At 41.0% G+C, this 25,509-nt stretch overlaps 1 pseudogene; it reads right to left on the reverse strand.

Moving 5' to 3' along the window:
- Positions 1–986: 986 nt before the first annotated feature.
- On the reverse strand, positions 987–1,556 carry LOC137242187 (uncharacterized; annotated as a pseudogene).
- Positions 1,557–25,509: the final 23,953 nt, after the last annotated feature.

Below are 25,509 nucleotides of genomic sequence, written 5' to 3' on the forward strand. Positions count from 1 at the left end.
CATGCGCCTTACCAACTCCTCGCCCCCGAACTTGAATAGCGCCGCAGGCAATCCATCAGCGCCCGCGGCCTTGTTGTTTTTCAATCTGGTTATTGCTATTCTAACTTCGTGTCTTCCCTCCGTAATCTAAGCACTCTCTGGACATCACTTACAAGGTCGCCGTTTTCGTTCCTACAGGGGTTTGCCCCGATTTTAAAACCTTCCGTCTGTCGCCGTATTTTTTGGTAAAATTTTCGGGCGTTATTCCTGGTGGCTAGCAGCTCAAGCTCCTCGCACTCACGCCTTTCTGCTTCTGCTTTTTTCTTCCTGAAAAGGCGTCTCGCTTCCCTTTTCAACTCACGATAGCGTTCACACACTCCTCTTGTTGCGCTCGCTTTTAACGTAGCCCTGTAGGCAGCGTCTTTTTTTCGGTTGCAAAGCGGCATTCTTCATGTTGTTGTTGTTGTTGTAGCAGTGCTTCGCCCCACCTAACAGCCGCGACCGATCACAAATTGTCATCAATATCCAAGGAAACTTGCTGTTTCAACAGGGGTGGACCATAGGGAAAGGGGTGTTAGAGGCGTTGGTTCCACATTACAATTAAAGAGATGGTTGGTGTCATGTGGGAACACATTGCAAGCGGGGCATACATTTTGTATGTCGGGGTTGATTCTGAATAGGTAAGAGTTTAACCTGTTACAGTATCCAGAACGAAGTTGAGCAAGAGTGACACGCGTTTCCCTGCGGAGTATGCGTTCCTCTTCCGCGAGTTTTGGATACTTTTCTTTGAGTACTGGATTCACCTGGCAATTCCCGGCATAAAGGTCCGACGCCTGTTTGTGGAGTTTACCAAGGACCTGCTTGTGTTTTTTCGCTTCATACGGCTGGGTTCTCAGGTGCCGTATTTCCGCAAAATGCTTACGGAGATGACTCCTTAAGCCCCTAGGCGGTGCTGGCTCATCAATCAGATGTCTGTTGGGATGCTCAGGTTTCTGGGTATTCAACAGGAGCTGTTTGGTCAGCATCTCATTTCCCTCCCTGATGGGGAGTATTCTCGCCTCATTATGCAGATGGTGTTCTGGGGACATAAGAAGACATCCTGTGGCGATTCTGAGAGCAGTATTTTGGCAGGCCTATAGCTTCTTCCAGTGGGTAATATTTAGGCTTGGTGACCATATGGGTGACGCGTAGCAAGTAATCGGCTGGCTAATTGCTTTGTATGTAGTCATGAGCGTTTCTTTATCTTTTCCCCAAGTACTGCCATCGAGGGATTAGAGGATTTTGTTACGACTCTAAATTCTCGTAACAGTTGCGGCTGCGTTCTCATCAACATGTAGATCCTGACCAAACGTCACATCCAAGATTTTGGGGTGTAGGACAGTTGGTAGCGTAGTGCCATCGACGTGGATGTTCAAAATGGTCGACATTTGGGACGTCCATGTTGTAAATAAGGTCGCGGAAGATTTAGTCGGTGATAATGCCAGGTTTCGCGAATCGAAAAAACTGGAGAGATCAGGGAGGTAGCCGTTTATTCTATTGCATAGCTCACCAATCTGTGGGCCTGTGCCTGTGGCCATTATTGTGCAGTCATCGGCGTAGGAAACGATTGTGACTCCTTCCGGTGGTGAACGTAGCTTAGATATGTAAAAATTTAACAAAAGTTGGGACAGGACACCACCCTGTGGCACCCCTCGTTTAATTCTTCTTGGTTTTGATGTTTCCTTTCTGAATTACACCGATGCCTGCCGACCACCCAGATAATTTGCGGTCCACCTTTTAAGACATGGCGGAGGGGTAGACCCTTCCAGGTCTTGCAGTAACGAGCCATGGTTGACCGTATCAAAAGCTTTTGATAGGTCTAGCGCTACGAGTACTGTTCTATGGTGGGGGTTTTGATTTAAACCGCACTTTATCTGGGTGCTAATGACATTTAGCGCGGTAGTAGTGCTATGGAGTTTTCTGAAGCCATGCTGATGACAGCCTAGCTGCAAATTTGCTTGGAAATAGGGGAGCAAAATGGCTTCAAGCGTCTTTGCTACTGGCGATAGGAGAGATATCGGACGATACGACTCTACTATGTTAGCTGGTTTCCCAGGCTTTAGTAGCGGGACCACCTTGGCCATTTTCCATTTTTCGGGTATGACAAAGGTGGAAAGAGACAGGTTGAAAACATGCGCTAAATATTTGAAACCCTCTTTCCCTAGGCTGTTAAGCATCGGCATGGCTATGGCGTCTGGGCCCACTGCTTTGGATGGTTTAGCGTAACCAATGGCGTCCTCAACCTCTTTAGCGGTGATGATGATTGGTGACGTGCTGAATTTTTGTTTATGTGTGTCTGTTGGCCCTCCGTCTATCTTTGTCGACCCTAGAATGCATTATATATTGTCGGCAGAAAGCGCTCGCGCATTTTGTCGCATCCGACAGCACTTTATCGCCAAAGGCGATGGAAGCTTTGTCTTTGTGCTTAGACGGATTCGATAGGGACTTTACGGTGGACCAAAGTTTACCCACACCGGTAGAGAGGTTACAACCTCTTAGGTGCTCCTCCCATTTCGCCCGCTTGTGTTCATCCACAAGCAATATGATGCGTTGGTTTATATACCTTATTTGGGGATCGCCAGGATCAAGCTTTCTTATAAGGTCACGTTCTCTCGCTAAGTTTGCGGCCTCCGCCGGGAAGTGGGACCGAGTTTGGGGAATTCTCCCGGCGGGAATGAAACGTGCCGAGGCGGATTCAATAACCTTGCGGAAGGCATGCTCCCCTTGTCGGGCATCAGTCGGGATAGGGAGGGCAGCAAAGAGGTTGTCTGTAAAAGATCTATATTCGTCCCACTTTCTTTTTTGAAGTTTATGAAAGTGCGTTTTTCTGTGACGATGAAGTCGGCGGTACGCTCGAGCGAAATAAGTATAGGCAGGTGGTCGGATGCCAATGTTACCATCGGCTGCCAGTTGACGCAGTTTACGAGTTCTGCGTTCAAGATTGAGATATCTGGCGAACTGTGACAGCTTCCTACCATAAGTGTGGGGGCGTATCCGTTTATTGTGCAGAACGTCGTTTCTTCTATTTGATGCGCCAACATCTCACCCCTACTGTCCGCCCGCAAATTTGAATGCCATAGATCGTGATGGGCATTGAAATCGCCTAAGATAATGCGATTGTTGCCAGTAAGGCGCTGATATTAGGGCGGTATCCACTGGGGCAACAGGTGGCAGGAGGGATGTAGATGTTGATGATTTCTAGGTTTGCATCGCCTGACCGGACAGATAGGCCTTGACGTTCTAAGGCATTGTCCCTGCGGTCGATGCCATGATCAAATATATAATATTGCCCAGAGTGCGCGCTCGCGATCTTTTCTGTGGACATTATACCCAGAGCAGGTCTGCAATGCAGATCTCGCTGTGAGTTTAGTCTCTTTAATCGCAGCAATGCGGATGTTATGCCGCTTCATGAAATCGACTATCTCCGTAATCTTCCCAGTTAGTCCATCACAGTTTAACTGCAGAGTTCACACCACACATCCACTCTTAAGTGACGGGTGACTACGCCTGGTTTGATGAAGGCTAGGACGCAATTGCTGTTGTGGCCGTGGGACTTGGCGTACTTGGGCAAGCATTCGGGTACCCGGATGATTTGGGTTTGCGACCTGGCAACATGGCGCGATGAAACCCGTCGGGGGGTTGCCGTCGCGGAGACCACAACATCTAGGACAGTGGCACTACCCGAGGCAGGAGCTGCATTGTGCGGATGTCGCAAACATATATATTCTGTCCTGGCAAACGGTGCGAACGGAGGTAGGGACTAAGAGTCTGTTTCCCTGACTTACACGATTTCTGCCAGAAAAGAGGGGGAGAACACGGGGGAAGGGGCTGATGCTCAGCATTGCTACCGACTCTACTACGAAGATAGTAGTTATCAGTGGTAGCAGCTGTTTGAGTTGTTGTCGCCGTGGGGCGCGAGCAGCAGCGGGTACTTGCTGTGGCTTGCTGAACTGCGGGGTGCTGGCAGGTAGTGGGGGGGGGGCGCTTAGGCGTAGACTACGGGACGCCCTTGGGCGTGAACAGCAAGGAGCCACAAAAGATTTATAAAAGTTACGTGGACGTCGGGTTTTGGGGTCAAGCCCAGAACAACCTGTCCGATGCAACCATCCCTTACACGAGACACACTGAACAGAGTATGACCGTCTTAAAAAGATTCTTTTCCGATAGATGCAGCAAAACCATTTCTCAGGACAGGGGTCAGGAGACGGACCCGGCATTCTTCATCGTACCAGTTATTTTTTCGTGGCCGCCGGTAACCAATTTTTTCCTCGGCGGCAGTACGAAGTGCTTTGGAGATATGCTCCAATTGGTCCTGTATTCCTTCGGGCTGAGTTGTGCTCTCAGAGAGCAGGTGTGAGAGTCGAGTTGCAAAATCATTGGCAGGCTGTTGTGATTGAAGCTTTTCGACGTCTAGCTTTCCTTGTCTTTTTTTGTTCCTTGGCTTTAGCCGCGCTAAGGCGGGTGCGTATTTTAGCTGCAACGAAATAATCGGATCGTGCGCACATCTAAAACACTGGAGGCATGCCGTCCGTCTATCACAACATGATCGATCTGATTGAGAGTATTTCGATCAGGAGACAGCCATGTAGCTTGATGTATCTTTTTATGCATGAACCTCGTGCTGTATATGACCATGTTTCGAGCACCGGCAAAGTCAATCAGCCTCAGTCCATTAGGAGAAGTTTCATTGTGTAGGCTGAACTTTCCGACTGTAGGGCCAAAACCCCTTCTTGGCCCACCCTGGCGTTAAAGTCGCCAAGCACGACTTTTATATCATGACGGGGGCAGCGCTCATATGTGCGTTCTTATTGTTCACAAAAAGTGTCTTTCACCTTATCGGCTTTCTTCTCTGTCGGCGTATGGGCGCAGATGAATGATATATTAAAAATTTTTGCTTTTATTCGGATAGCGGCGAGACGCTCGTCCACAGGCGTGAACGCCAGAATTTGGCGACAAAGTCTCTCTCCCACCACGAATCCGACGCCGAAACTGTGCTTATTCGTATGTCCACTCCAATAGATGCCACAATTTTTGATCTTCTTTCTCTTTGCTTCGTCCAACGCATTTGCTGTGCATACAGACCGAATCGACTAGTAAGTTTTTCCGCGTTTATTGAATTTCTTCAATCGTTACTAATAGACTATGACAATATTATCATCGCTATAGATTTTAATAGTAACCTACTGGTGGATGCCACTTTAAAACAAAGCATGGAATCTCTGGGACTTTTTCCCACAAACTGTGCTATACCAACGCATTTCACAAATACTAACTCTTCTCTATTAGATTTATTTTTTGTCAATGATCTTCATAAAATGATTCATTACACGCAACTATCCGCCTCCTGCTTCTCAAAACACGACCTGATATTCCTAAACTACAACTTCCAAACATCATGTAGGCCAAGTTCGTTCGCGTATCGCGATTATAGTAGTATAGATTATTATTCTCTTGCTGAGTCCGTTGAGTCGGTTGAATGGAGCTTGATTCGTACGTTAACATCGGTTGATGACCAGACAAAGTTTCTGCAGGATAACATAAATAAGTTATTCGATGATCACGTTTCACTAAAAATAAAAACACCTAAATACAAGAATAGCCCTTGGTTCAATGCTACATTAAAACACCTTATCCACCTTCGTAACCAAGCCTACTCACGGTGGAAAAGGTACAAAACAGTCGAAGCGCATAGCTGCTTTAAAACAGCTCGGCTTACTGCACACAAAGTCATAAGGCTGGCCAAGGCAAATTATTTTAAGTTTAAGTTTAGTTCTGCTTTGAATACAAAAGAAAAGTGGAACAAAATCAAACAAATAGGAATTGGTAAGCCCAAAAGTGACCTGTCTCATCCCCCTGATGTCCACATCAACGAAATAAATAATACTTTTGTAAGACTACCAAACTCAGCTGACAATGTGTGTATAGATAACTACTCCGTGCGTGTTAACGTTGACTCTAGCCCTTTCGAGTTTGCTTGTGTCGATAATTGTGATGTTGTCCAAGCCATACTTTCTGTGAATTCTAACGCGATGGGGCTTGATGGTATATGTTCAAAGTTTTTAAAAGCCATTCTTCCCAAAATCCTTCCCCACATTACTTACTTGGTCAACTCAATTTTGACGACCGGTGTCTTCCCAATATACTGGAAAGCTGCAAAAGTTATTCCAATCCGTAAACAAAATAATGAATATAATGACCAATAGCCATACTCCCTTTCCTCTCTAAGGTCGTTGAACGTATTCGACATGGGCAAATCGTATCATATGTACATGAATACAAGTTCCTGTCAGACAGTCAGTCCGGTTTCCGGTCAAAGCGGAGCTGTACAACGGCACTATTATCTGTGACAGAAGAAATTCGTGATCGAGTGGGTGAAAGTTACATTGCCTTCTTAACACTTCTTGACCACTCTAAAGCTTTTGATTCTGTAGACCACACTCTGCTCTGTAGGAAGCTGGAAAACTTATTTAACTTCTCTGGTCATACAGTTGCCCTTATAAGATCATATCTTGGCGATAGGACTCAAGCAGTATGTACAGATGGTGAAAAGTCTGACTTCCTACATGTCCTAAGAGGCGTCCCTCAAGGCTCTATCCTGGATTCTCTGTTATTTGTTCTGTATATCAATGACTTACCCGATGTCCTTAAGTATTGTAATGTTCATATCTACGCTGATGATGTGCTGTTGTTTACGTGTTGTCCTCGTGATCAAGCTAGCTTGTGCATAAGTAACTTAAACCACGATTTGAATCAAATATTTTCACGGGCTACCATGAAAGGCTTATGTTTAAACCCAAATAAGTCAAAATGTATTGTTATTCATAGAAGGTCTTTTCCCTATAATGATTTAGAGAATGTAGTGTTCGACAATTCCGTTATAGAATACGTAGATACGACGAAAAACTTAGGTGTAATTTTTAACAAAACATTGACATGAAAGACCATATTTTTAGAACAGTTGGAAAAGTGTATGGAATGCTTCGTACACTATGGTTAACACAGTATTTCACGCCTTTGCACATAAGACTACTTCTGGCTAAAGCGTACTTAATACCTACGCTACTCCATGGTTGTGTGATTTACTCAAACTGTGACTATCTGTGCAAGAACAAACTAAATGTTGTTTACAAGAATATTCCTAGATATGTTTATGGGTTGAGAAGACTTGACCACGTATCACAACATGCTGAAAGGTTGCTAAACATTTCTTTCGAAAATCTTCTAAAAGTCAAAACACTGTCCTTCCTGCATAAATGGATACACACGAAGGAACCTGACTATCTATATCGTAAGCTTATTTTTCTGCAATCATCAAGATCGGTGCTTCTTCTTAAGCACATTAGATACCGCACGCTAACCTCTTAGCGCCAATTCTTTGTTACTACAATACGTCTTTGGAACTCCCTACCTACAAGTCTTCGACTCTTAAGTAATGCTCTGCACTTCAAAAAAGAGCTAACATCATTTTTTAACGACTCTTAAACTGGATAACAAATTGTTGTTGTTAAAATGTTCATTTCTATGTGCTTTTCCTTTCTCTGTGTCTTCTTTCTTTATTTGTTAAATACTATTCGATCTATAACCAGCCAAAGGTTATCATCACTACTGCTGTCTTTTAATATTTATTAATTACTTTTCTTTAGTTTTAAGATTTACATTTACATTGTTATGGATGACGCATTTTCTAGGGTAGCAGCAAGGAAGGCAGTCGGCATGATGTAGTGGTGCACAGTGGCTAGCTATGTCGGCTGGGTTGGGTTCTTGCAAACCTTGCTGTCCTGCGCCATAACAGGAAAAAAAGTTCCTATCATGTCTTTAAAAGAAAACTGACAAAAAAGCGCAGACACGACTCAAAACGCTAGAAATTAAAATTAAAACGACATCCGGTCGAACAGGATGCCACGGACAGACCGTTAAAACATTCAAAAAATTTAAAATTCAAAAAAAAAGAAACTTCCAAAAAACTAAACGCAAAAAAAATTACCGAACCGGACATGACCGGTTACTATCTGCTGAAAATCCAAAATACAAAAAAAAAACGTTGAAAATTAAAATAACAGAGAAAAGGGCAATAAACAAAAAGGGCCGAATATACACAGGGGGCGCCTCGAGTCTTGGTGCGACGCCCGGTGCTTTATCCCACCCTCAAGACCATGTCCACCGAAGCACCTACATTTTCGGTGGCCCCTTACCTGTATACCCTATGCCTTCTAAATGAATGGAACCATCAGCATTCCCATTCTAAATTATAAATTTTATTTAAAATTCATGGTAATACAAAAACTTAGTCAAAATATATATACTTAACTAGTATTAGGTAAAAGGCTAAATATCAATACTAGCGAATGGTCAATCTTCTGAAATCAACATCAAAAAAAAGCTGCTCATCCTTGACAGTTAATTTGATTCTGAATCATAAAAGGCTTGATCAAAAAAAAAGTTGTAACCTGAGACATTAACTTAGTCTATTTTGATATTGATTTTGTCAGACCAACGTTCTAATATAATCCTAATTGATTGCCACATATGTGTGTAGGCATGGCAATAATGCAACTAAGCCTATACTAAGGCTTATTTACAATGTTTGTAAGGAAATCCTAAGCAAAATCAAGGAAGAAAAATTAATCAATTGCGGGTGTATTGACAGCTACATACACCTTTTAACGCTATTACAACCCAAAAGGTGACTTTGAGAAAAAAAAAATACTATACTAAATGTATTCAGACTTAAAGTCTTTAGCTATGTATTTTATTTCCTTATTTATTTATTCAACGTATTTACTTATTTTAATTGTATTTAATTTTATCTGATTTTGATTAATTTTAATTATCTTATTTGTATAACCGGTATTTGTTACTCTCTATTATTTTATTAAATTTGATTTTATTACAGTTTATTTTATTTTTGGTATGTTTGAGCTAATTATGTTGTACTTTATTCTGTAATTCTATCATTGTTATTTCTAATCTTTATTACCTTTTTAAATCTTGTTTTATTATAGGTAATATAAAAAAAATTGATAATTTTTCTTTTTGGGTGCATTTAATTTGCTATATGATCTTACTCGTTGAACCTACTGCTCAACGCCTAAAAGTAGATAAGCAAATCAGTTGCATAGAACTCAATTTACAAAAAAAAAACCCCAGCTTCAATCCCATAGTTTATGTTTTCAAATTATCAAATTTTTATCGACCTATTATGCAACCCCGTTTTAAATGCGGATACACGCTTAGGTATATATTCGGTCTTATTTATACATAATATGTAACTTGTATGCGGCGGCCACCGTGGTGTGATGGTAGCGTGCTCCGCCTATCACGCCGTATGCCCTGGGTTCAACTCCCGGGCAAAGCAACATCAAAATTTTAGAAATAAGATTTTTCAATTAGAAGAAAATTTTTCTAAGCGGGGTCGCCCCTCGGCAGTGTCTGGCAAGCGCTCCGATTGTATTTCTGCCATGAAAAGCTCTCAGTGAAAACTCATCTGCCTTGCAGATGCCGTTCGGAGTCGGCATAAAACATGTAGGTCCCGTCCGGCCAATTTGTAGGGAAAAATCAAGAGGAGCACGACGCAAATTGGAAGAGAAGCTCGGCCTTAGATCTCTTCGGAGGTTATCGCGCCTTACATTTATTTTATTTTTTTTTTATGTAACTTTTTGTTTTATTCAGTTTACTAAATTAAATAAACGCTAAATACTAATGTGTGTGTGGATGTAAACCGAGATGCATCTGAGGCTAAACAGAACAAATTTATGCATAAAATTTGCTTTGCTAAAACCGACATGAAGCTACATTGGCAACCTCACCCGAATGAAAATCAAGGTCAGCAATGTTCATACGCCCTTTCGCCTATTTGCATGAAGAGAAGGTGACATACTAGTTTCTACCAGCCGCCAGCTTCAAATTTAGTACGATGACTTAGAAAAATGGGCGCTGCAACGCCTGCTTATAAAAAAACTTCTACTTTCGCTAGCAGTATCTCCACCAGAACGTTTAAAGGTAGCGTTACAAAATTTGATTGGAAGAATCCGTATTTAAGGTTGATCTGCTTGCGCCAACAATCGGGCAATGAAAGTGACACGCCTTGGTATACAAACATACAAATATGTACATACGTATTAATATAGAAAGGACATTTGCTTTGGATACCCACAAAAAAAATGCGTACCTTATGCAAGGATTGTACCATTAAAATAGTTCAGTCTAATACAACATGAGACTGCGCTGATGCTAACAGACATAAGTAAGGTTTAATTTTCGTTCAAACACAACCTTATGCATAATGCACATAAGTGATACAAAATGAGTCTTACATAACGTCCAATTAATCGACATTAAACGAGGCCATCATAAGGTTTACCGGTTATCAGTACTCCTTGTAATCGCTAAAATGATTTTTTGGTGGGTATTCACGCACAAATGTAGGCAATTTCAACTTAATCGGTTCTTGCACCAAGAATATTTTAATAAGATGTTTTAAAATTTCATGTTTCCATTAATTTACTTATAAGCTGACCCCCTCTTACCCGTTTAGGTTAATTGAAAAAAAAAAAATTATATTAAAGTGTGTAATACATGTATTTGTTATACTACTTGGCTACTTGGCAGCGACTCACCCGGTAGGCTGATACCTACTTAGCCAGCAAGAGGCTGTCCTGTGGGCCTCTGCCGACCTGGTTACTAGTGATGATGCTGTTCTTGTTGTGTCGCCGGTGGTTGTCGTTATGGCTGGTGCAACATCAGTTTAATTGTTGCAGCCTGTTGTTGTTGTTATTGCTGTTGCAAGGCCGGTTTAATTCGGTGGGTCTATATGAAGCGGCCTTTGCAGTTGTTATCGTGGCCGGCGGTTATTGCGCCCGGCTTAATTCGGTGGGCCTATATGAAGCGGCCTTGCATTTGTTATCGTGGCCGGCGGTTATTGCGCTCGGCTTAATTCGGTAGGCCTATATGAGCGGCCTTTGCAGTTGTTGTTGGTAGTTGTTGCCGCCGGGGTTTGTTATTGCCGGTGCGTTTATCTTGCCGGTAGATGTGCCTGACCAAAGTGGTGGCGCTTTCGGTGTTATTTGGGTGATCCTACGTTTTCCTTTTTTTTTTTTGATGTTGATAGTGCTGATGTTGATGTTATGTAAGTTTCGGTGATGAGGCTGCGGCCACTCGTCAGGTTCGTGGATGTGGAGGTTGCGCTGCTGTTGTAGCTATTATTGGCATATATGTGCTATTGGTGCTGCTGCCAATTGAGCCGTTGTTGGCCCGTACAATTTATTATGGCTTACAACGCCGTTTCAACGTGCACCTGAGCATATAGTAAAGTGTTTGTAACAGGAGGTTATAACTGTACTGCATCCCTTTCTAATGAACACATAACCACATTTATCGGTATTTATCGGCTTTATATTTTAAACTTTCACTGTGCCGCTTGCAACAACGTGAATAAATCCTCCAGTTGTTTAAAAGATTAAATTGCACACGTTTTGAACTGGGTAGCTTTGTAAAAGTGTATTACAGCAAAATTTTTTTTTTTATTTTCGCATAATTTCCGAAGTGGCGACTGCCTATCAGGGAATTGGCTGTATTGGTATTTATGGCAGGCTTTAGTGCATCAATTCGGTGGTTTTACGTACAGCAAAAGAGCAAAATTCGATTTAATTCGTTATGGTAACGCACGACCGATCACTTCACCCCACTTGGTTTCTATAGTCAAAATATTATTTCTTTTAAACAATTCTTTAGAGTTTTCTCCAATTGTTAATATCGTTTCCCGAATTGAATTTTTGTAGGAACACGTGCAGTCAAAAAAAAAAAAACCACAATCGTTTTTAATTTTGGTTAGGCGCGCGGCACGACCGGTCCATTTCATAGCACTTTTCTTTTTGATTTCCGAAAATTGGCGCACGACGCCGTCAAGCCGTTGAAGCAAAAAATTTAATTCCCTCCTAGGGATGGAAAAACGCATTTATCTAACTGTGGCGGCCATTATCGAATGGTTCATTGTTATGGTTAGCTCATCCCTACAACATTATACATGTCGCGTTCCGGCTGTCAAACCTTTGTGTTGATGTTAGGTGAATGGAGCGTATAGAAAGAGTAAAACTTTGCAACTTTTGTGTCCTGTGGGAACGTTGTGCGTTAAGTTAGGTAAAACTTTACCACCACGACAGTGCATAATTGCCTATGCATCGGATGCATTTTGCGTTTGCCATCTCCTTTTGACAATCCAGACAATGCCAGTACAATGAAACGAATAAAATCAACTGATGAGATGAGTCACCTACGCCATTGCGCCAGGTGTTATTGAAAATTCGTCAAAGTCATGGGAATTTTTGGCGATGCCACCCGCGCGAAACTAACAAAATTTTGTTTTAACCATCCCAGGCAGACATGAGTGAGGGTGAATCCTACCTTTTTCCCTATCACTAGCCAACTGGTACGTTCCAAGGTTGACTCTCCCAAGTGGACCATAACAAACCTGCTTCGCTTTGAAGACCTGACGATGAAGCGAACAGAAAACCGGTTCATCTGTGGGAAGCCACTTCCAGGAACCTCCGATGCCAAGCAACGTGGGGCACGACTCACCCCTAAGATAAGAATCTCAAAGATATACCGCGAAGCTAGCCGGGCAACAAGGGTCCATCAAAAAAAAGTTAAGCCCAATAGTGAATTAATTTTAATTCTTAGTTTAAAAGGCTTTGCGGCAATTTGACATTTGTTATGGAGAACTCGTCAAAACTCCGTATGGTTCTAGTGGTCATCGCCCCCACAGAAAGGCAAAAAAAAATATATAGGTGTAGACATTTTGGTAAAGGAGAACTCGTCCAAACTCCGTAAGGCTAGTCCAACCCAAGTTTGGACTGCCAGGCTTTTCACGGTTCTCGGTGAGTACGGTTGTGAACACCCTATGAAATCATTGCTCGGGGAGAATACTGGGCGAGATGTCCCCGACCGCCAAAACGCCCAGACAGGGTAAAAAAAGTCCAATTGGTAGGTTTATAAAAAAATCAATTGTAAATTTGGTAAACAAAAATGGCCACTACTCCTGAACCGAGTGTTTCAGGTGGGCATTCGCCTGAACGATTGGTCATGCTACATTTCAATCAAAAAAAATTGTAAAGGGTTAACTTGTGAAAAAAAACTTCTATCTAAAGCAAAACGCAAGGCAATTAGGGGCTACAAAAAAAAAGGCAAAATTCACCCCCCCCCCCTTTTTTTGGGGGGTTAATTAAGGCAGTAGGGCTACAGGGGAAAAAAACAACACAAATCCATTCATACTTGTCCCTAGTGCTCCCAACCGCAACACATAAGGGGGTCTTGAGGACCTGCCTCTGGGACTGGTTGGGTCCACTAAGGTCAATTTCCTACACACACAGGTTGGTCCCACCACACCCAGCCGCAACGCAGAGTCGGTCTCCAGGGACTCGCTTTGGGACTGGCTGGGGGTGCTGAGGCCTCCCGTCCATTCACCCTGGACACCCCTCCTGCCTCCACCGCTATGGGTGGAGCGGCTTCAATGCCCGCTTCCCAGACTGGTGGGACAGGAAAAGGTGCCGCTTCGAATCCCAGCTCAACCCGTCACAATCCAGGTGGTATTCTGTGGTACCCCCTGAGACGTGGGCTGAGCTGGGGTCCTACGCTTCATACACTCACACACTCATACCAGACAACACAAATTCGCAAAATTTACTGAATTTTAAACAAAACAAAAAAACCCAATTAGCGCACATATATATACCAAAGCCGACTAAGGGACAACATCCGCGAAAACAAAAAACCCCAAATCTACAAAAAAAAAACTAAGTGCGCTCAGCACTGCCTCATCGGGTGTATACAAAATCCGGATTACTTGGCGTTAAGTCCCCTGGATCCCTACCGGAGACGATGATCACTCCGGACACCCTGATCCGTCTAACCGTCCCACCGCAATGCAAGTGGCTGCTCCTGCGGCTGCTCACCCCGGACTGGTGGGATGGTCAACTTCACAGTTTGACCAGGAGTGACCCTCGCACCCGGCGCCTCGGGCCCCACGTTGGGCGTCATCTGTTATGGTTTCGCATCTTCAGTGGATCAGCAATGAAGGCAGTCGGCATGATGTTGTGGCGCACAGTTGCTAGTCATGTCGGCTGGGTAGGGTCTTGCCAACCTTGCTGTCCTGCGCCATAACAGGAAAAAAGTTCCTATCATGCCTTTAGAAAAAACTGACAAAAAAGCGCAGAGACGACTCAAAACGCTTGAAATTCAAATTAAAACGACATCCGGTCGAACTGGATACCACGGACAGACCGTTAAAACATTCAAAAAATTTAAAATTCAAAAAAAAAGAAACTTCAAAAAAAACTAAACGCAAAAAAAAAATTACCGAACCGGACATGACCGGTTACTAACTGCTGAAAATCCAAAATGCAAAAAAAAAAAAGCTGAAAATTAAAATAAAAGATAAAAGGGCAATAAACAAAAAGGGCCGAATATACACAGGGGCGCCGCCGGTCTTGGTGCGACGCCCGGTGCTTTATCCCACCCTCAAGACCATGGCCACCGACGCACCTAAATTTTCGGTGGCGCCTTACCTGTATACCCTATGCCTTCTAAATGAATGGAACCATCAGCATTCCCATTCTAAATTATAAATTTTATTTAAAATTCATGGTAATACAAAAACTTAGTCAAAATATATATACTTAACTAGTATTAGGTAAACGGCTAAAGATCAATACTAGCGAATGGTCAATCTTCTGAAATCAACATTATACTAAGCCTTATTTACAATGTTTGTAAGGAAACCCTAAGCAAAATCAAGGAAGACAAATTAATCAATTGCGGGTGTATTGACAGTTACATACACCTTTTAACGCTATTACAACCCAAAAGGTGACTTTGAGAAAAAAAAAAATACTATACTAAATGTATTCAGACTTAAAGTCTTTAGCTATGTATTTTATTTCCTTATTTATTTATTCAACGTATTTACTTATTTTAATTGTATTTAATTTTATCTGATTTTGATTAATTTTAATTATTTTATTTGTATAACCGGTATTTGTTACAATCTATTATTTTATTAAATTTGATTTTATTACAGTTTATTTTATTTTTGGTATGTTTGAGCTAATTATGTTGTACTTTATTCTGTAATTCTATCATTGTTATTTCTAATCTTTATTACCTTTTTAAATCTTGTTTTATTATAGGTAATATAAAAAAAAATTGTTTATTTTTCTTTTTGGGTGCACTTGATTTGCTATATGATCTTACTCGTCAACGCATAAAAGTAGATAAGCAAATCAGTTGCATAGAACTCAATTTACAAAAAAAAACCCAACTTTAATGCCACAGTTTATGTTTCCAAATTATCAAATTTTTATCGACCTATTATGCAACCCCGTTTTAAATTTGGATACACGCTTAGGTATATATTCGATCTTATTTATAAATAACTTTTTGTTTTATTCAGTTTACTAAATTAAATAAACGCTAAATACTAATGTGTGTGTGGATGTAAACCGAGACGCATCTGAGGCTAAACAGAACAAATTTATGCATAAAATTTGCTTTGCTAAAACCGACATGAAGCTACATTGATAAACTCACCCGAATGATAATCAAGGTCAGCAATGCTCATACGCCCTTTCGCCTATTTGCATGAAGAGTGTTACGGTCTGCTGTTATGGTCTATGGTTACGGTCCACTTGGGAGCGTTTTCGTGCGAACACACCTAGTGACTGGTGATGGGGCGAAAGTTGCGATACAAAAGTATCGAAAACAAGAAAAGGACCGATATGCGATCACTAGGGAAAATTGCCACGAGTTTCCGGAAAAGTGTGATTGGCTGCAGCTAAAATTGTGGCGGCCTGGCAATAAAAAAAAAAAAAGGGATCGTGTAACATCGGTTGACACAACTTCAATAGCAAGGCGCCAACTGCTTTATTAACATTATTGCTACGTCAACTGCACATCCCCACTTATATTTAGCGAATCGCCCTTGCCGGCTGTGCACGTATTCAAACGAACATTGTGGAAGAACCAAAAGACTGCAACGAGGAATTGCAGGCCCAACTACTAGAAGAACAAACAAGTGGGAATAAACCTTATCACGGTTGTGTCGTGTTGACACAAGCGCAACGTATATAATATCTAGTGAAGTAGGTCGGCCTTTCACAGCCACACTTAGTGAGGAAGGTGTTAGGGATTCCGATACGGATTTGGACGGCACTGAGCTAAATGTTGATGAGAACCATTGCAATCCGAAGATAAACCCCTTTCTCTACGTTACGAAGTACCCTACCACCTTCGGAAAAGCGTCCGACCACCAATTCCACCTCCAGGGCCAGCAGTACGCTGCCGCGTAACACAACTAACGTCAAAATGGCCAAGTCATCCAGATCGTAAAGGCCAGCACGAAGCTTTATCGCCATCAGGTTCATTCGATTACCTCGGACCAGAGCGCAACAACCACCAACAGTACCAACACGGCGCGCCCGAGACCGCGCACCACAACCAACAACAGCGTCGGCTTCACCGGCAAAGTCACCTTCACCAGCGACAACACGCCGGCAGAGACCCATGGTACGTACTCTGTCGGCCATGAAAGTACCAGCAAGGTATAACTTTAGATATAATTACCCTACAAAAAATTCTGGTCACGAAACTCACCCGCACCCATGCAAATGTGACTAGGAATATAACCTATGACTGTATAATAACTAGCCAAACGGCGTGGAATGACGAGAGCATTTTTGCAGGGTAGTTAAAGGAACTTCCAAGTGGTACTTAGAGGGTTTTATACAGCCCCGGGTAAACCATTCGACAAGGATCGATCTTTTTTTTCGTCAAAATTACGACATTTTTTAAGAATTATCAACATGAAAGATGAAAGGATAGTTTAACTTATTATAGAAACAAGTAAGGAAGGTTAAGTTCGGGTGTAACCGAACATTACATACTGGGTTGACTCTAGAATGCGTTTGTACGATATGGGTATCAAATGAAAGGTATTAATGAGTATTTTAAAAGGGCGTGGACCTAAGTTCTATAGATGGACGCCTTTTCGAGATATCGCCGTAAAGATGGACCAGGGGTGACTCTAGAATGCGTTTGCACGATATGGGTATCAAATGAAAGGTGTTAATGAGCATTTTAAAAGGGGTGGGCCTTCGTTTTATAGGTGTTCGCCTTTTCGAGATATCGCCATAAAGGTGGACCAGGGGTGACTTTAGAATTTGTTTGTATGATATGGGTATCAAATGAAAGGTGTTAATGATTATTTTAAAAGGGCGTGGGGCTTAGTTCTATAGGTGGACCCCTTTTCGAGATATCGCCATAAAGGTGGACCAGGGGTGACTCTAGAATTCGTTTGTGCAATATGGGTATCAAACGAAAGGAGTTAATGAGTATTTTAAGAGGGAGTGGGCCTTAGTTCTATAGGTGGACGCCTTTTCGAGATATCGCCATAAAGATGGACCAGGTGTGACTCTAGAATGCGTTTGTACGATATGGGTATCAAATGAAAGGTGTTAATGAGTATTTTAAAAGGGAGTAATCCTTAGTTCCATAGGTGGACGCCGTTTCGAGATATCGCCATAAAGGTGGGCCAGGGGTGACTCTAGAATTCGTTTGTGCAATATGGATATCAAACGAAAGGAGTTAATGAGTATTTTAAGAGGGAGTGGGCCTTTCTGGACCAGGGGTGACTCTAGACTTTGTTTGTACGATATGGGTATCAAATGAAAGGTGTTAATGAGTTTTTTTAAAATGGGAGTGGGCCTTCGTTCTATAGGTGTTCGCCTTTTCGAAATATCGCCATAAAGGTGGACCAGGGGTGACTCTAGAATGAGTTTGTACGATATGGGTATCAAATTAAAGGTATTAATGAGAGTTTTAAAAGGGAGTGGTGGTAGTTGTATATGTGAAGGCGTTTTCCAGATATCGACCAAAATGTGGACCAGGGTGACCCAGAACATCATCTGTTGGATACCGCTAATTTATTTATATATGTAATACCTGCCAAGATTTTAAGGGTTTTTTATTTCAACCTGCAGAACTTTTTCATTTTCTTCTACTTAATATGGTAGGTGTCACAACCATTTTATAAAGTTTTTTCTAAAGTTATATTTCGCGTCAATAAAGCAATCCAATTACCTTACCATATTTCATCCCTTTATTTGGTATAGAATTATGGCATTTTTTTCATTTTTCGTAATTTTCGATATCGAAAAAGTGGGCGTGGTCATAGTCGGATTTCGTTCATTTTTCATGCCAAGATAAAGTGAGTTCAGATAAGTACGTGAACTGAGTTTAGTAAAGATATATCGATTTTTGCTCAAGTTATCGTGTTAAGGGCCATGCGGAAGGACAGACGGACGACTGTGTATAAAAACTGGGCGTGACATCAACCGATTTCGCCCATTTTCACAGAAAACAGTTAACGCCATAAAATCTATGCCCCTACCAAATTTCAAAAGGATTGGTTAATTTTTGTTCGACTTATGGCGTTAAAAGTATCCTAGACAAATTAAATGAAAAAGGGCGGAGCCACGCCAGTTTTTAAATTTTCTTTTATTTTTGTATTTTGTTGCACCATATCATTACTGGAGTTGAATCTTGACATAATTTACTTATATACTGTAAAGATATTAAATTTTTTGTTAAAATTTTACTTCAAAAAAAAATTTATCTCGATTCCTTTATATATGTACAACCAACCGTTATCCAATCAAACTTAATATACTCTGTGAGCTCTGCTCAACTGAGTATAAAAAAGTTACACATAAATGATTTCCACTATTTAAGTTTAGCTTGTATTAATTATCTAACCAAAAGAATTACTACATGAACACTTATGTTTTGCAACTTGACAAGATATTAAAGAATGCAACAACAGTTTAATATGCAAAATTATTTACACATTTTAAAGGTTTGTTCACAAATAAACAGGCAGTTTTGTCTCAGTTAAAAGGTCAGGTTAAGCAGCAATTACCTGTTAGAACGCTTAAAACTAATTCAAACATACTCCGTTTATTTGTGAGTGCATCTTATATACATTATATTGAACAAAACTCTTTAAATATAACTAACATTGTATTCAGCAATTTACGAGTATAATTCCATTTACCTAATACCTACCTAAGCATTAGCTTTACAAAAAACAAGTAAGGAAGGCTAAGTTCGGGTGTAACCGAACATTACATACTCAGTTGAGAGCTATGGAGACAAAATAAGAAAAATCACCATGTAGGAAAATGAACCTAGGGTAACCCTGGAATGTGGTTGTATGACATGTGTATCAAATGGAAGGTAGTAAAGAGTATTTTAAGAGAGAGTAGGCCATAGTTCTATGGATGGACGCCATTTAGGGATATCGCCATAAAGGTGGACCAGGGCTGACTCTAGAATGTTTGTACGATATGGGTATCAAACGAAAAGTGTTACTGAGTATTTTAAGAGGGAGTGGGCATTAGGTCTATAGGTGGACGCCTTTTCGAAATGTCGCCATTAGGGTGGGCCAGGGGTGACTCTAGAATGTTTGTACGATATGGGTATCAAACGAAAGGTGTTACTGAGCATTTTAAGAAGGAGTGGACATTAGGTATATAGGTGGACGCCTTTTCGAGATATCGCCATTAGGGTGGGCCAGGGGTGACTCTAGAATGTTTGTACGATATGGGTATCAAACGAAAGGTGTTACTGAGCATTTTAAGAGGGAGTGGGCATTAGGTCTATAGGTGGACGCCTTTTCGAGATATCGCCATTAGGGTGGGCCAGGGGTGACTCTAGAATGTTTTTGTACGATATGGGTATCAAATGAAAGGTGGTAATGAGTATTTTAAAAGGGAGTAATCCTTAGTTCTATAGGTGGACGCCTTTTCGAGATATCGCCATAAAGGTGGACCAAGGGTGACTCTAGAATGTTTGTACGATATGGGTATCAAACGAAAGGTGTTACTGAGCATTTTAAGAGGGAGTGGGCATTAGGTCTATAGGTGGACGCCTTTTCGAGATATCGCCATTAGGGTGGGCCAGGGGTGACTCTAGAATGTTTGTACGATATGGGTATCAAACGAAAAGTGTTACTGAGCATTTTAAGAGGGAGTCGGCATTAGGTCTATAGGTGGACGCCTTTTCGAGATATCGCCATTAGGGTGGGCCAGGGTGACTCTAGAATGTGTTTGTACGATATGGGTATCAAATGAAAGGTGGTAATGATTATTTTAAAAAGGAGTAATCCTTAGTTCTATAGGTGGACGCCTTTTCGCGATATCGCCATAAAGGTGGACCAAGGGTGACTCTAGAATGTTTGTACGATATGGGTATCAAACGAAAGGTGTTACTGAGCATTTTAAGAGGGAGTGGGCATTAGGTCTATAGGTGGACGCCTTTTCGAGATATCGCCATAAAGGTGGACCAAGGGTGACTCTAGAATGTTTGTACGATATGGGTATCAAACGAAAGGTGTTACTGAGCATTTTAAGAGGGAGTGGGCATTAGGTCTATAGGTGGACGCCTTTTCGAGATATCGCCATAAAGGTGGACCAAGGGTGACTCTAGAATGTTTGTACGATATGGGTATCAAACGAAAGGTGTTACTGAGCATTTTAAGAGGGAGTGGGCATTAGGTCTATAGGTGGACGCCTTTTCGAGATATCGCCATTAGGGTGGGCCAGGGGTGACTCTAGAATGTTTGTACGATATGGGTATCAAACGAAAAGTGTTACTGAGCATTTTAAGAGGGAGTCGCCATTAGGTCTATAGGTGGACGCCTTTTCGAGATATCGCCATTAGGGTGGGCCAGGGTGACTCTAGAATGTTTTTGTACGATATGGGTATCAAATGAAAGGTGGTAATGATTATTTTAAAAAGGAGTAATCCTTAGTTCTATAGGTGGACGCCTTTTCGCGATATCGCCATAAAGGTGGACCAAGGGTGACTCTAGAATGTTTGTACGATATGGGTATCAAACGAAAGGTGTTACTGAGCATTTTAAGAGGGAGTGGGCATTAGGTCTATAGGTGGACGCCTTTTCGAGATATCGCCATAAAGGTGGACCAAGGGTGACTCTAGAATGTTTGTACGATATGGGTATCAAACGAAAGGTGTTACTGAGCATTTTAAGAGGGAGTGGGCATTAGGTCTATAGGTGGACGCCTTTTCGAGATATCGCCATAAAGGTGGACCAAGGGTGACTCTAGAATGTTTGTACGATATGGGTATCAAACGAAAGGTGTTACTGAGCATTTTAAGAGGGAGTGGGCATTAGGTCTATAGGTGGACGCCTTTTCGAGATATCGCCATTAGGGTGGGCCAGGGGTGACTCTAGAATGTTTGTACGATATGGGTATCAAACGAAAAGTGTTACTGAGCATTTTAAGAGGGAGTCGGCATTAGGTCTATAGGTGGACGCCTTTTCGAGATATCGCCATTAGGGTGGGCCAGGGTGACTCTAGAATGTTTTTGTACGATATGGATATCAAATTAAAAGTATTAATGAGGGTTTTAAAAGCGAGTGGCCCTTAGATGTATATGTGAAGGCGTTCTCGCGATATCGACCAAAATGTGGACCAGGTTATCCAGAAAATCATCTGTCGGGTACTGCTAATTTATTTATATATGCAATACCACTAACAGTATTCCTGCCAAGATTCCAAGGGCTGTTGATTTCGCCTTGTAGAACTTTTTCATTTTCTTCTACATAATATGGTAGGTGTCACACCCATTTTACAAAGTTTTTTTCCAAAGTTATATTTTGCGTCAATAAACCAATCCAGTTACCATGTTTCATCCCTTTTTTCGTAGTTGGTATAGAATTATGGCATTTTTTTCATTTTTTTCATTTTTCGTAATTTTCGATATCGATAAAGTGGGCGTGGTTATGGTCGGATTTCTGCCATTTTTTATACCAAGATAAAGTGAGTTCAGATAAGTACGTGGGCTAAGTTTAGTAAAGCTATATCGGTTTTTGCTCAAGTTATTGTGTTAACGGCCGAGCGGAAGGACAGACGGTGGACTGTGTATAAAAACTGGGCGTGGCTTTCACCCATTTTCACAGAGAACAGTTACCGTCACAGAATCTATGCTCCTACCAAATTTGAGAAGGATTGGTAAATTTTTGTTCGACTTATGGCATTAAAAGTATTCTAGACAAACTAAATGAAAATGGGCGGAGCCACACCCATTTTGAAATTTTCTTTTATTTTTGTATTTGGTTACATCATGTCATTACTGGAGTTGAATTTTGACTTAATTTACTTATATACAGTAAAGAAATTAAATTTTTTGTTAAAATTTGAATTTAAAAAAATTTTTTTTTAAAAAGTGGGCGTGTTCTTCATCCAATTTTGCTAATTTTTATTTAGCACATATATAGTAATAGTAGTAATGTTCCTGCCAAAGTTCATCATGATATCTTCAACGACTGCCAAATTACAGCTTGCAAAACTTTTAAATTACCTTCTTGTAAAAGTGGGCGGTGCCACGCCCATTGTCCAAAATCTTACTAATTTTCTATTCTGCGTCATAACGTCAACCCATCTACCAAGTTTCATCGCTTTAGCCGCCTTTGGCAATGAATTATCGCATTTTTCCGATTTTTCGAAATTTTCGATATCGAAAAAGTGGGCGTGGTTATAGTCCGATATCGTTCATTTTAAATAGCGATCTGAGATGAGTGCTCAGGAACCTACATACCAAATTTCATAAAGATACCTTAAAATTTACTCAAGTTATCGTGTTAACGGACGGACGGACGGACGGACGGACGGACGGACGGACGGACGGACGGACGGACATGGCTCAATCAAATTTTTTTTCGATCCTGATTATTTTGATATATGGAAGTCTATATCTATCTCGATTCCTTTATATATGTACAACCAACCGTTATCCAATCAAACTTAATATACTCTGTGAGCTCTGCTCAACTGAGTATAAAAAAAAAAAAATAAAAGGCATACATTTTTTTTTATGTTTTTGTCGCTTTAAAATGTTTGAAGTTAGCTCTATGAATTTTATTGATAATAAGCCGTCGCTATCACGTGAAACATTTTAGCGATTCATTTTTGGGAGCTCAACCATAAATTTAAAGAATTTTTTTTGCGCAGCAGCCATTCGTCAATTATGCACGAATTGGCAAAAGGATTTGGAATTTAATTTTTTTTCTTATATCTTACAAATGCAATATATATATATACATATACATATGAATCCCTATTGCGGGCAATATCTTTCGGACAACAAGACGAAAGTAATCTACGTGCACGTAATACATATTGCTATCGCAATTTCATCTTTATTGCTTTTGTAAACACTCTTCTCGGTACATATTAGATATTATTATCATTATACTATGCGCACTAGCATTATACCAATTTGATATTAGGTTACACGCAAAATAAGTTCTACTATAATATCATAATATTTTTTGTAAGTGGAAAAAAAAGCAGATAATAAGTGATTAACAATGTACTTTAAGGGCAACCCCTTATGATAATAACCAAAACAGAACTTTATATATATTTTTTTTGTTAACCAAATATAAGCAAATTATTTGAATACCTTTGTTGTTAGAGAGTATGGTTTATATTAGAATTTAGCTAATAATTCAATGACTTTTCAGAGAAAAGGTTTAAGGCATTAATAATGAGTATTGAATAAAAATTGTATTTATAATGGGAATGCTGACGTCGCCCTTTATTTAGAAGGCGTAGGGTAAAGCAGGTAAGGGGCCACCGGAATTTAGGTGCGTCGGTGGCCATTGTTCTTGAGGGTGGGACAAATGCACCGGGCGTCGCAACAACACCCGCGGCGCCCCTATATATATTCGGCCCTTTCCAGTTTTCATTTTAATTTTCAGCTTTTTTTTGCAATTTTATTTTTCAGCAGTTTTTTTTGAATTTCAGCGTTAGTAACCGGCCATGTCCGGTTCGGTAAATTTTTTTTGCGTTTGATTTTTTTTTTGAATTTAAATTTTTTGAATGTTAACGGTCTGTCCGTGACATCCGGTTCGGCCGGATGTTGTTTTAGTTTGAATTTATAAGCGTTTTGAGTCGGTCTCTGCACTTCTGTCGGTTTTTTGAACTTGACAGCTGAGTTTTTTGATAGGCATGATAGGAAATTTTCTCTGTTTATGGCGCAGGAACAGTAAGGTTGGCAAGGACCCGCCCCAGCCGACAATGACTAGCCACTGTGCACCACCACATCATGCCGACCGCCTTCCTTACTGCTTCCACTGTAAATGCGATTCCATAACAAGAGAAGGTGACATACTAGTTTCTACCAGCCGACAGCTTCAAATTTGGTACGATGTCTACATACAAACTTAGAAAAATGGGCGCTGCAACGACTGCTTATAAAAAAAAATTTTCTACTTTCGCTAGCAGTATCTCCACCAGAACGTTTAAAGGTAGCGTTACAAAATTTGATGGGAAGAATCCGTATTTAAGGTTGATCTGCTTGCGCCAACAATCGGGCACGCCTTGGTATACAAACATGCAAATATGTACGTACGTATTAATATAGAAAGGGCATTTGATTTGCATACCCACAAAAAAAATGCGTATCTTATGCAAGGATTGTACCATTAAAATAGTTGAGTCTAATACAACATCAGACTGCGCTGATGCTAACAGACATAAATAAGGTTTAATTTTCGTTCAAACACAACCTTATGCATAATGCACATAAGTGATATAAAATGAGTCTTACATAACGTCTAATTAATCGCCATTAAACGAGGCCATCATAAAGTTTACGGGTTATCAGTACTCCTTGTAATCGCTAAAATGATTTTTTTGGTGAGTATGCACCCACAAATGTAGATAATTTCAACTTAATCGGTTCTTGCACCAAGAATATTTTAATAAAATGTTTTAAAATTTCATGTTTCCATTAATTTACTTATAAGCTGACCCCCCTCTTACCCGTTTAGGTTAATTGAAAAAAATAATAATATTAAAGTGTGTAATACATGTATTTGTTATACTACTTGGCTACTTGGCAGCGACTCACCCGGTAGGCTGATACCTACTTAGCCAGCAGGAGGCTGTCCTGTGGGCCTCTGCCGACCTGGTTACTAGTGATGATGCTGTTCTTGTTGTGTCGCCGGTGGTTGTCGTTATGGCTGGCGCAAGATCAGTTTAATTGTTGCGGCCTGTTGTTGTTATTGCTGTTGCAAGGCCGGTTTAATTCGGTGGGCCTATATGAAGCGGCCTTTGCTGTTGTTATCGTGGCCGGCGGTTGTTGCGCCCGGCTTATTTCGGTGGGCCTATATGAAGCGGCCTTTGCAGTTGTTATCGTGGTTGGCGGTTGTTGCGCCCGGCTCAAATCTGTGGGCCTATATGAGCGGCCTTTGCAGTTGTTGTTGTTAGTTGTTGTCGCCGGTAATTGTTATTGCCGGTGGGTTGTTCTTGCCGGTAGATGTGCCTTGACCAATACGGTGGCGCTTTCGGTGTTATTTGGGTAATCCTACGTTTTCCTTTTTTTTTTGATGTTGATGTTGCCGATGTTGATGTT

This window comes from Eurosta solidaginis, chromosome 2, assembly GCF_040869045.1.
Source record: "Eurosta solidaginis isolate ZX-2024a chromosome 2, ASM4086904v1, whole genome shotgun sequence".
Lineage (NCBI taxonomy): Eukaryota > Metazoa > Arthropoda > Insecta > Diptera > Tephritidae > Eurosta > Eurosta solidaginis.